Source organism: Cyprinus carpio, chromosome B13 (assembly GCF_018340385.1).
Source record: "Cyprinus carpio isolate SPL01 chromosome B13, ASM1834038v1, whole genome shotgun sequence".
In the NCBI taxonomy this organism is placed as follows: Eukaryota; Metazoa; Chordata; class Actinopteri; order Cypriniformes; family Cyprinidae; genus Cyprinus; species Cyprinus carpio.
In genome coordinates, this window is record NC_056609.1 from 28,687,589 (window position 1) to 28,701,881 (window position 14,293).

Consider the following 14,293-nt stretch of genomic DNA (forward strand, 5'->3'; position numbering starts at 1 on the left):
GCACTTTCTCCAAGCGCCAATTAGAATTTGACTAAAGTAATTCCAGGACAATTTAGTGAGAGAGATACCATATTATCTGTAAATTGGAGTGGTTAATCCGGCTTTCGCAACTTTCTGTGGAAGTACAGACCGTACAGACTCGAATTAAGACAGTACTTCAAGTCAACAGAAAACAAAGCATGCCCTGATGGAAGGAAAACGCTGAATATCTTGATTCAAACAGAATTGCATCACATTATTGAAGCAACATGTATTGCAAAAGACATTTCACACTGATTTAAGTGGGACTGTCGAGCTGATTTTAATGTTTCATCAGGTAACTAGAACAGATGGAATATTGTTTGCACATTGCATCTAAATCTTTCAGTCTGTGAATTTCAGTGACCCATAAATCGGTTAGAAAGGGAAGACACAGAGCTCTTTTATGACTCTGATACATTTCCATTAGGGATTGGCCTCTTGAAACCTGCACAACAAATACACAAACAAGTGTGGAAATTAAAATGAAGTCTGGGGGGCCATCGTGGTGATTTTTAAAGAGGTGGCGACAATTAAAATGAAAATTGGACTGCTATTCTACGGTGTATTCCCCATCGATGAATATTTAAGCCATGAAGACTTGATTCGAGATTGCAAAACAACAGCTCTGTTAGTGAAAATGACTGCTGAGAGCATGAACAAATCAAATCATTGTCCTGAAGTGCTTTATGCAGAAATGTGCATTGATTTAAATGTTGTAGCTAATTCTTGGGGAAGGCAGAATGGTGAAGGCCAAAACACACAGATAAAGGCATTAAAGTCTTCAAATCCTTCCCCATTGTGGTTGTTTCATTAATGAAAAATGATTAAAGAACATAAGCAGCACCTTAAAAGTGTGTGCAGGGAAAGGTGTTAAAACGGGACATATTCACACACCACACTACACACACACAACACAAACACAACACACACATAACACACACACACACACACACACACACACACACACACACACACACACACACACAGAGAGAGAGACTGCTGTGTTCCAAAACCTAGTGAGCTGCCTACGTACACAGCTTGTGATGTGGCATAAAATCATTCAAGGTGGTAGATGAGTGGAGAAAAAAAAAAAAATAGTACAATTACTAATGCTGTTTGTGTACCAGTTAAAAATTAAATATTTATTTCAATTAAATGAATGTACTATGTTTTTTTATAGAATGTTTTATTTAATATTTTGCATTTTATGGTACTAAATCATATTTATGTAACAGTTATGATCCATTTATTACCTGTTAACCACATTTTGAGCATAAAACAGAAAATGGAATTTCCAAATTAAACTGTCATAAATCTTTAATACTTCAGAGCACAGACTTAAGTTTGATTTCATTTTAAAGAATACACACAGCAGATTATTGTGAAAATATAAGAAGAGAAAAAAAAAGTTTACTTAAATTTAAGTTTATTTTTACAAAAACATTTAAAAAACTGTTTTACAATTTTATATAGAATATACATTTCCAAAACATGTTTTACTCTAGAAAATCAATAACATCAGAGCCATAAATGTAAACAAGTTGTGCTTCAAATTTGAGTTTAACATCTTAAAAAATTTGCTTTTAGTAATATTTTGTTTGAGTGCAAAATACCAAATGTTTCTAACAGATGAAATTCGCTTCCCATTCATTGCCAATGCAGTATATGTATATGTGCAACTGCAGTGGCGCAACTCTCACAATTCTCTGATGCTAAAAGGGGCTACATTAGTCTATTGGCATGCTTTTAAGCGATTAATGCAAACTGACCTCAGTCTATTGAGCTCCCCATTTCTATCGACGCGAGTCATTAACAAAAGTTTTTGTTCACCTCTCCTGGAACCGGAATCGTGGTCTGTGAAAATGTCTCTCTAAAATGGCATCTTACACCAATTACAGGTTTTAAGTTTAGGTTAAATACATCTTGCTCATTCTGTCAATAAGAAACGAGTGAAAATGAGCAGTCCGTCAGCGGAGGATTATCACGAAGAGAGTGCTGTGATAATCCACTAATATCTGCCTGGGATTACTGAAGTGAGACTGCAAATTATGATAGAACACGTTCAGCATAATTCACTCTGTTCCAGGGGAACTGCATGTTTCTTAATGAGTCTTTTCAGTCAATACAAGCTTTGATTTGAAAGAAAAAGTGTTATTTGTTACATTATGTTAACCATTAAAGGAATAACTCACTCAAAAATGAAAATTTGCTGAAAATGTGCTCACCCTCAGGCCATCCAAGATGTAGATGAGTTTGTTTCTTCATCAGATTCGGAGAAATGTAGCATTGCATCAGTGTCTCATCAATGGATGCTCTGCAGTGAATGGGTGCCGTCAGAATGAGAGTCCAAACAGCTGATAAAAACATCACAATAATCCACACCACTCCAGTCCATCAGTTAACATCTGGAGAAGTGAAAAGCTGCGTGTTTTAAAGAAACAAATCCATCATTAAGATTCAACTTTAAACTGTTGCTTTTGGCCAAAATATGAGTCCATAATCCATAATAATGCTTCCTCCAGTGTAAAAGTATCTCACATCTACATCCACCCACATATTGTTTAGAGCTGTTTTGATTGATTCAACTTTACCCCCCCCCCCCCCCCCTTGAAACTGTGTGCAGATTTCTCTTCATGATTTCAGATGAGATTACTTTTTTCAATGCCAAAAGCAATATTATGGATATGAGGACTTGTTCTTTAGCTGGATTGAATGAGTATTGAAGTTAAAAACACTGTTTAAAGTGCAATATTATGGATATGAGCCACAGCTTTTAGCTGCTCAAGACTCATTAACTGATGGACTGGAGTGGTGTGCGATTATTGTGGATGTTTTATCAGCTAGTTTGGTTCTCTCATTCTGACCGGCAACTTCCATTCACCTGCAGAGCATCCATTGACTGAGATACACTGTGATGCAACCTGGCTACATTTCTAGAAAATCTTGAATGAAGAAACAAACTCATCCTCATCTTGGATGGCCTAAAGGGTGACGTTTTCATTTTTGGTGACCTATTTCTTTAAAAGCTTCAAGGAAGTTACTGATTCTGTTTTAAAAAAATGTTCTTCACATTGAGGTGTTTGGCTTGTCAGAGTGGTCTTTCCCACTACAGTGTCACTAACATGTTTAATGAAATGCATTGATCTAAGGTGAGTCACTCAGTGGAATCAATGCAAATGTGCTCAGAGTCGATAACACATGACACAAGCGGCACAATTTTTACAAACGCTATCGATGGACGGCCTTAATTGAAATACCACCAGTTAATCAATATGTGACCCTGGACCACAAAACCATAAGGGTCAATTTTTTGAAACTGAGATTTATACATCATCTGAAAGCTGAATAAATAAGCTTTCCATTGATGTATGGTCTGTTATGATAGGACAAATATTTGGCCAAGATCTGGAATCTGAATGTATTGAGAAAATCGCCTTTAAAGTTGTAAAAATGAAGTTCTTAGCAATGCATATTACTAATCAAAAATTAAGTATTTTTTATTATATTTATTTTTGATATTTTTAAAGTTGTATTCATGGAACACGAAATTTACTTAATATCCTAATGATTTTTGGCATTAAAGAAAAATCTGTAATTTTGATCCATACAATGTACTTTTGGCTATTGCTACAAATATACCCCAGAGACTTAAGACTGCTTTTGTGCTCCAGGGTCACATATGGTTAGCATACAAAGGCAGGCTGAATGTGTCATACAAACACATTTTTAATAGGCAACACTTCCACATAGTCCACAGCTACATTTATAATGGAATATAATGGAAATACTACGAGTAGTATGCTAGAATGCTATTCTAAACACAGCCGTGTTAGTGGTTTTGCCAACGTTAGTGTGTTGTTTGCGGTTGCCGAGATGTTGCTAAGGTGTTTTTATTTTAGCAGGTTGTTAAATGGTTGCCAGGGCGTTCAAGTTACAGCACACCTCTCTTCAACAAGACACACAAGATTTGAGGAATCTGGAATTTGGTGCATATTTCTCTCCTGATTCAAACAAGATGACTTTTTTCACTGGAGGAAGCAACAGAGGTCTCATATTTTAGCTGGAAGCAATGGTTAAAACAACTTTCTTTACAAATATGCAGATGTATGCTTCACAAGACATTAATTGCTGGACTGGAGTGGATACTTTTGGATTATTGTGATGTTTTGACTCTCATTCTGACGGCACCCATTCACTGCAGAGGATCCACTGGTGTGCAATGCTACATTTCTCCAAAGATGAAAAACTTCATTTAACATAGGAGTTTGAGCAATTGCAATAGTGTTTACCTTAGCGAACCCTGCTAATTTACTCAATAAAAAAAAAAATTCACAGTGTTCGCTGATACAGCTTGTGATGCAAGCCTCGGTCCGATTCCTCAAAGGAGAGGAACATTTCTGCAGCTGCCCTCTTGAATACAGAATCATAAAGTATATTTCAAAGTTAAACCTTCCCTTTGAACAGTCTCAACAGTGTCTCATTGATCTTCTACATATAGGAACAGGATGTGTTGGAACAGAACAAGACATGATCTCAGAAGCATTTCAGGGTAAATTTGAGAATGCCATTCAATTAAGCAACATACACAAACGTTCAGTTTTCTCTTGAAATAAATGTATGCTTTTATGCAGCAAAGATGCACAGAATTGATGGCAGTTAAGGCAAGATTACAAAAAAAATAAGTTTTATTTTGATAGAAGTTTATTTTTTTATGGTGCAAGTATTCAAAGAATTGTTGGCTGTTACATATTATACATTTGAACTGTTTTCAGTGTTCAAATGCTTCTTGAGTAGCATATCAGAATGATTTCTGAAGATCATGTGACACTGAAGACTGGAGTAATGATGCTGAAAATTCAGCTTTGATCACAGAATTAAATTACATTTTAGAATATATTCAAATTGAAAACAGTTATTTTAAATTGTAAACATATTTCTACATTTTTACTGTATTTTTGATCAACGCAGCCATGAACATAAGAGACTTCTTTCATCCACACTTTTGAGCAGTAGTGTATATAAACATATCAACAGTGAGTCATCAGTGTTTAGGAAGGAGAAGCCCATGAATAATGCATCCAGGTTTACTGATCTATACAGGATGATCATGCTGACGTCTGCAGTGCATGATAACAGGGAATGGGGAACATCAATCACTAACCCTATACCAACAAGAAAGCCCCATTTCCCCTCCACATTGTGCAGATCTTTCAATCTCTGCTGGTATCAGAGGAACAGAGACACCTCCTGCTGACTAGACGCACGACACATCGTCATCGCTCACCCGGAGACACTGATAAATCTCAACACACTTGAGGTGGCATCTGCTCAAAACAGCCAAGAAATTCAACACACATCAGTTTCTGTACCACTGCCATATTCAGGAGACTATAAACTCAATCGCTCGATTGAATTTCAGGATGAAATGATAAGGTTAGCACACATTTTTTCAATCATGTTAACACTCATCCTGTTGAAACTATGTGTGTTTCATTAAACTTAAATCTATAGTTATATTTAATTTTTACAACTTTGTTGCCATTATAATGCAATGACATAAACCCTATCACAACTGTAAAAGTTATGATTTAAACAACTTTACAGCTTAAATCATCTAAGTTTCAACAGAACAATTAAAGTTAGTGTTTTCATCAAATTAAAAGCTTCCTATTTAGCATTTAAATTCTACATTCAAATTAATTAATGGATTAATATTTATAAAATTTGTTAAATAATTACTTTGTAGTTTAGTCAATTTATTTATAGATTAATACATTCATTCGTAAAAAAAAAAAAAAAAATATTAATGCCTATTTTTTGGACAATTAGTTATTAATTAACTAAATACTTCATTTATTTTTCCAAGACAATTGTGGTCCTTTATAAGTACTTCACCATTACATTATTATCTATTTAGGCTTTTTAAAAAAACTGTTGATGTGTATGTTGTCATGATGTAATGTTGTTGTTTGTTTTTTTATTTTAATTAGTATTGAATATTGAATATTCCAGCAGAATCAACATGAAATGAGAACAAAATGTACCTTATTTACTTTCTAAAAGCAGGCATGAAATGACAATTTGCCCTGTATATTTTCTAATTGTGTGTTATTGATCTTATTCAGGCATCTCCAACCCTGCTCCTGGAGAGCTACCGTCCTAGACTTCAGTTCCAACCCTGCTCCAACACACCTGTCTGTAATTATCAAGGTAGCCCTGAACACCTTGATTAGCTGGTTCAGGTGTGTTTGATTGGGGTTGGAGCTGAAATCTGTAGGACTGTAGCTCTCCAGGAGCAGGGTTGGAGACCACGGATCTTATTGTTAACAATTCATTCATGCATGTTTTTTTTTTTTTAATTGGTAACACTTTACTTAAAGCTTTTATATATAATGCATTCTAAAGAAATTCATAATGTGTGATATAAAGCATATTTTTCATAAATAATAACCAAAGATAAAATGAATTATATTTGCAGATATTATTGTTACATATGATTTTTTTTTTTCATATCTTTTAATGGAATTATCTTTCTAAAGGTGCAACAATAAATAGTCAATGTTAAAAAAAAGTTTGATCAAAAATACCATTATAAGGTGCATTACCAGGTATAACTGATGGATTAAAATACTTTTATAATGCATTATATAAAGGCTTTGATTAAAGTGTTACAAGAAATTTTTTAACTCAGTTTTCAGTCCAAAATATCACAACCTAATCTTCCAGTGAAATAACTTTTTTATAGTCATTGTTTTAAGCAACTGTAAGCTTTTCTAAAATCATGCCAGTATATAATTAATGCTGCATCGGCATCTGTCCATTCAAGAAAATTCAGAGGAGAAGAATGCATTAGACATCAGCGCGAAACCTGGCGACAAACATTGCTCTAATGAGCGTCCGGTGCATTTGGACCGTCATCATCTCGTGTGCACATTTACACTAGCCATCAGAAAAAAACAAACCGCACAAACTTTCCCACTCTAATTAGATGCTTCTGGTGGCACATTTCGGCTGCTGCACATGCACAGCATCTCAATTCTCAGAATAAATCAAACTATAATAACCTCACTGCTGCATCCCGCAGCGCAGGAGCTGCATCAGCCTCCGAGGAACATAAAGATGATTCAGCGACTCTACAGACGAGTGAAGCAGTACAGAGACGTCATCAAAGCTGCAGAGCCCGGCTGGAGCTCTCACTCCATTTCTATCGCTCGGTTTCTCTAATTCTCTCCTGTGGAGGAAGAGGCAAGGCTACAATTGTTGCTCAGACTTTGTGATCTGAAGAACACCCAAACTATGGATTAAACATTACTTGTGCTTAATTATTTGTGTAGAGACAGAAATGATACCTTTAATCGTGACTTATCAAAGAAAGGTCTGCTGCTACTTTACTAAATGATGTATAAATGAGAGAAAAAACACATAGATTTACTTCGCAGGATTAACAGACATAGTAGTATTTAGACTCTTGATATTGGAAAGGTGGTTTTAAAAACAGTCTGTTAGGTGATACCTCAATAATACCTAATATACAATAACACACCACACCACTCATGTCTCTAGCAATTGCCAAGAAAACAATTCTCATGCACTAGAAAAATAAAACCCAAATCTCTGTGGCACATTGGACTCAGCTATTAAAAGAATACATAACCAATGGAAGACAAACCTCTATACCCAAAAACCAATTGGACACCTTCACAACAATTCTCACCCCTCCTCTTCTATCTAGACATTTAGACATTATCCACTTGTATTTCATATTAATAGCATTTTATAGTAATTGTATTGAATGTTCAGTTTACTACAACTATACCCCATATGTAAAGTGTATTACATGACTGAGATTTTTATATGAAAATTATTAGTATGTATGAAAATGTTTATTTATATGTATACTTACAACATATACATATACACCGAATAAAATGGTAGAATTTTCCCTAAAAAAAAATCCTATTAAATTACACAATTACGTCACAATTACAATTACTGAAATAGTACTTTCTTGTAAAACATACTCTAAAAATCGTAATTTACAATTTAAAAAAAAATCTTTCGTTACAGTGTAGTTTTTGCAAACATTAAATGAGCATAAATCACAAAACAAGGGGAAATACAATTGATGCTGATTTTGTTTGCACATATATTAACAATGTTATTAGAAATTATTAAATCACTGTTTAGAATTATGCGAGCAAGCACCTCCAGTACAGAAAAGAAAAGTGGGGAAAATGTGAGTGTGTTTTTTTGGGTATTATTGTTGTGGAGGTATTTTGTGGAGTGTGCATTTTTTTATATGACATGATTTCTTCAGAAAATGTTATGCATGCAGCTACACACGACCCAGATGTTTATTCAGACTATTTATGACCAAAGCTAGCAGGTCTCCAGGCAAAATGTCTCCAATGGCTTTAAAAGGACTTTGAATTCATTTCAGATGTTCAACAATCTAAGGAAAGAAATCGATGGATTTCCAAATGTTCACACAGAACACAATGCATAATACACAAATCCTTACACTATCTAAACACATTCCATGAAAAATCATTAAAAATGTGCTAGTGATTAAGTGATTTTAATAAAACATACACTGATTATATCCTCATGAAATGGATAAGTCCTGGCAGCCTCTTTAAGTGTCCTTGAATAAAGCATTTAACCTCAGGTTGTATCATGGGAGCTCTGCTCCATTAATGTAAACCTACAGTTTATGGATTGTATAACCTATCTCTCTGCAGGCAGGAATCCCTTAGCTGATTTCTTATTAAAGTAACAGCGCACCTCTCCTCCACAAGCTGTATGATTTAAGGAATTATTCACATCTGAAGAAGGATGAGTTATGTGGCAAATTTTAATACTTAGGCTTGGAGGTTTGCTCAAATCACTAACCTTGAGTACAAGCAATAGAGACAAGTTAAATTTAGTTTTATGATTTTTTTTTTTTATGAGATTTGCATTGCATCACTTGCTCATCAATGGATCCTCTGCAGTGAATGGGTGTCGTCAGAATGAGAGTCCAAACAGCTGATAAAAACATCACAATAATCCACAAGTAATCCACACCACTCCAGTCCATCAGCTAACATCGTGTGAAGCCAAAAGCTGCGTGTTTGCAACAAACAAATGCATTATTACAGCGTTTTAACCTCAACATGTCACTTCTTGCCAAAATATGTGTCCATAATCCATAATAACACTTCCTAAAGTCTTCCTCTGTTGTGCTCTCACATCAAAATCCATCCAACCACATATTTGTTTAAAACTGTTTTAGCTTGTAAATGATGCTTGATCCATGCATATTTCGCTCCTGATTCAGATGACTTATATTATGAATAGAGGACTCATATTTTAGCCGGACAATGGTTTGAAGTAAAAAACATCTTAATGATGGATTTGTTTCTTACAAACACGCAGCTTTTTACTATACAACATGTTAACTGATGGACTGGAGTGGTGTGGATCATTGTGATGTTTTTATCAGCTGTTTGGACTCTCATTCTGACGGCACCCATTCACTGCAGAGGATCCATTGCTGAGCAAGTGATGCAATGCTACATTTCTCCAAACCTGATGAAGAAACAAACACATCTACATCTTGGATGGCCTAAAGGTGAGTATATTTTCAGCAAATTGGCTGAACTATTCCTTTAAGGTAACAAATGTAGGTTTCTTTTTACAGTGTACAAGCAGCACACTATATCACTGATGCTTTCTCTTAATTGGGAGGTATATTACCCCCCGCCTGCCATATTTATGACTATTGTGACAGAGCGTGTAATTCAGGCTGAAGTCAGAAGTGTGGTTTAGCTGAAACAGCTGATTATCGTCAGAGCAAAGTGCCGGTTAAACCCGGGGATTTTAAGCAGTGGTGATTTACCGCAGTGATAATGGAGTAATTTTACAGGTAGTGTTTTTACGGATCGAGTCGTTTAGAGTGTTTGATTCATTTGAGCGTGTTGATGGAGAAAAGGACAGTGGAATGAATCCCTGACGAGCACATCATCAATTCTGTCATGGTTTTAAAGGAGCAGATTAAGGTGTAGCCTAAAGGTGAATTGAGTAATTTTTTTTGATTAAAATACATTCCCATAAGATGTGCTGCTCCTTCAATAAGAAATCATACTTTCACCTGCTGGATGATAAAACGGGTCATAAAATAAGGTGTATTGACATTTAAGGAGGGATTCGAGCAAAGTCAGCAACCACCCATCATGTTTTTTTATGAAACACCAAACAAATCTTCTGTTTGGTGGTGCACACATTACCATGCTTTATCTTTAATGATGTAAAACTAGAAAATAACACAAATGCCTGTAAATCTGGTTTAATACAATAGTTCATGTAAAATAGAGAGTATTTTGTACATTATTTCATCGCTCTGAAGAAAGCTATGTGCTAAAAGTGGTCTGTTTTTACTTCACTGGACTTTGCACAAGGGTTATTATAGTTAACTAAAACAAAAACTATAAGAAAATGTACTTAAAATTAAATATATCAAAGACAAACATTTTATTTCAGCCACTTAAAAAATAATTGTGAAAAAAATGTCACTAAAAAGATTATTTAATAATTGTAATATAAAACTTCATTTAAAACAGATCAAATACAATTATTGAAATTATTAAAATACAATTAGATCAAATAAAATAAAAAAATCAAACAAATCAATTAAAAATGTGAAATTATTTAAATAAAAATTATAATAGTATATCAGTGACTCCTAAATAACACTGATACAAAAAATAAATCTGTATGAAATTTTGTATGTATATTTATATATTTTTTTATCTTTTTTGAGTGTAAATATAAACAGAGAACACTATAAAACAAATGTCTTCACAATCACACAGAAACCCTAGCAACAAGTTTTTCACATGCAAGCTCCAAAAGCTTTCACAAAAGCTCACTTTTTCTTCCAATTAAAAGTACCAATCAATTTTTTTGTTCCACAGAAATTACTATAATAATTGCCATTAATCATCTAACAAAAAAATAAGTCCAAGACCTAACAAGCAATCTATAAGAAACCATCAAGTAAGGAATACTTCAGTGATCTGAAGAAAAGTAATGAACATTTTCATGTTGATCTGGTCTTTATTCACTATGCAAATTTAAAAATAACGCATCTTTTCCAGACCTTTTTGGTCTAAATCTTTATTCAGTGCACAGACAACATTGTCTGTTTTTTTTTGTTAACACGAAGGTTGCAATGTTAATCGCAAACCGGGGTGACCTAGAAACTGGAGTAATAACCTCAGATCTCTCCAAGAGCTCTGTCCCTGAAATTAGCATACTACAAGTCACCTCGGATGAAAGCACTTATTAAATATCTACTATAAAGCAAATCCCATAAAAGCAAACCCGTGAACTATGAGCTAAACCTGCTATATAAACTCAGTGAAGATGAATTCAGTGGCACTGAAGGTCAGCATAATGCTGAAGTAGGTTAAAAGAGCCTTGTCCACAGGTACTGACTCCTAATTATTTCCTTTCTGCTGACACGTCTTATTCTCAGATCTCCAATTAACACTCAGATTAGCTCTCGATCCATCCTTCCTTCCTTTCTTTCTTTGATATTTCTTCCCAGCAGGCAGTGGTGCGGGAGATGTTTACACTCCAGACAGTGAGATGACGAAGCTGTCTGAGACTCGCACATCCACGCTTAGTTAACTCTGAATGTTAGTGAAACTCTGAACACTTAATTAGAATTAATTATGGAGACTTTAATATAAGCTCCTTAAAGATGGGTTTGCTCATTTACTCAGCCGTTCCAAAGTTGTAAGAGTTATTTTCTTATGTTGTGTCTAAAGATGTTAATATGTAATTTCCTTTAAAACAAAACCAAAAAATGTCAAAAAGTATGATGACAAAAGTACAAATTCATTATATATATATATATATATATATATATATATATATAGTATATATATATAATATATATATATATATATACAGTACAGGTCAAAAGTTTGGAAACATTACTATTTTAATATTTTTGAAAGAAGTCTCTTCTGCTCATCAAGCCTGCTGCATTTATTTGATCAAAAATACATGAAATTAGAACTTCCGTATTGTGAAATATTATTACAACTTAAAATAATAGTTTTCTATTTGAATATACTTTAAAAAATAATTTATTCCTGTGATGCAAAGCTGAATTTTCAGCATCATTACTCCAGCCTTCAGTGTCACATGTAACATCCAGTCTATCACATGATCATCTAGAAATCATTCTAATATTCTGATTTATTATGAGTGTTGGAAACAGTTCTGCTGTCTAATATATTTTGATGAATAAAAGGTTAAAAAGAACTGCATTTATTCAAAATAAAATAAAAATTCTAATAATATATATTCTAATAATATATTTTATTTAGTATCACTTTTTTACCAATTTAACACATCCTTGCTGAATAAATATATTGATTTTATTTAAAAAGAAAGAAAGAAAAAAAAATTACTGACCCCAAATTACTGACCAGTAGTGTATATTGTTATTACAAAATATTTATATTTAAAAAAAAAAGCTTCTTTTTTTTTTTTTTTTTTTTTAATTCATCAAAGTATCCTAAAAAAGTACCACATGTTCTGAAAAAAAATATTAAGCAGCAGAACTGTTTCCAACTTTGATAATGAATCATCATATTAGAATGAGTTTCTAAAGGATCATATGATAATGATCCTAAAAATTCAGCTTTGCATCACAGAAATAAATGATAATTTAAAGTATAATAAATTTAAAAACAATTATTTTAAATTGTAATAATATAACACAATATTACATTTTTTTTCTGTATTTTTGATCAAATAAATGCAGGCTTGATGAGCAGAAGAAACTTCTTTCAAAAACATTAAAAATAGTAATGTTTCCAAACTTTTGACCTCCTGTACTGTATATATATATATATGTGTATATATTATATATATATATATATATATATGTATGTATATATGTTATATATATATGTGTGTGTGTGTGTGTGTGTGTGTGTGTGTGTGTGTATTTATATATATAGACATGAAAAAAACATTTTTAGTTTTTGATTAATAAAAATAAAATAAAATACAAATATAAAATAATAATATACAATAATAATAATAATATAATATAAAATAATAAATGTTTTATATGTATATAAAAATATTCTATCTAGAAACATTTCTCATTTTCATTTAGTTTACCTTGATGTATCAAAATCATTAAAACTAAAACTAATATAAAATTATTAAAACAAAAACTATATAGATAAAAAAAATCGAATAAAATGACAAAAACACAACAAAACAAACTTTTAACAAAAATTTAAATGAAAACTAATTCAAAACATAAACATAAATAAAAATAAACAAATAAAAACATAAATAAAAAAATTATAATGAAAAACATAAATAAAAAAATTATAATGGTATGTATTTAATATTTGATTATTTAAGTGTCTCTGTGCCAGAACAGAACAAAACATCCCAGAAAGTCATTATTCACTAAAATCGATGACTTCAGAAAATATGTTGCAGTGATTTATGATCTGGGTCACAAACACAAAGGTGGTGAATTCACCCAGAAACTAGAGTTACTGAGATGGCTGCAATACTCGTCCATGACTGAACCCCAGAGTTAAGTACTTAACTACAGTTTGCTCTATAATTACATTCCCTGCAATTAGTGCACTGGAAGTCATTCCGGCTGAAGCATCTGCCAAAGGCTGAGAACCAGAAGGATCTCGAGGAGGACGGGAAACCTCTCTCTCTCACTCATACACACACAAGCCTGGCCAGACGCTGTGTGTCATCTTGACTGCTACAGGGAAACCTATTAAACAAACAGGCAATTAAGCTTCAATGATGCCAAACAAATCCATTTGAGAAGGAAGAGTATTATAAAGCAAGGTCAAATTAAATACTCCCTCATAAAAGTGAGTTATTATTACTGTTGGCAGAATACAAAGAAAACACAATAACATCAATCGCTGAAAGGCAAGGTAAAGTGGTGAATGACCACCTAATAAAAACACAATATAACGCATAAAATAATGACATTATGCTGAGCTAGAAAACATTAAATAATGACATTATAATGCACATTATAATGATATTATGCTGAGTTGGTAACCCCAGTGTTGTTTTAATAGTGCTCTATAAATAAATAAAATAAACAAACATTATTTTAATTTTATATTAATATTTTAAATTTGCTTTTATCCTTATAATCTTCCAGCATTTATTTCAATGTTAAAGTTTTAGTAATTTTGCCATGTGCTACTGTAATTTC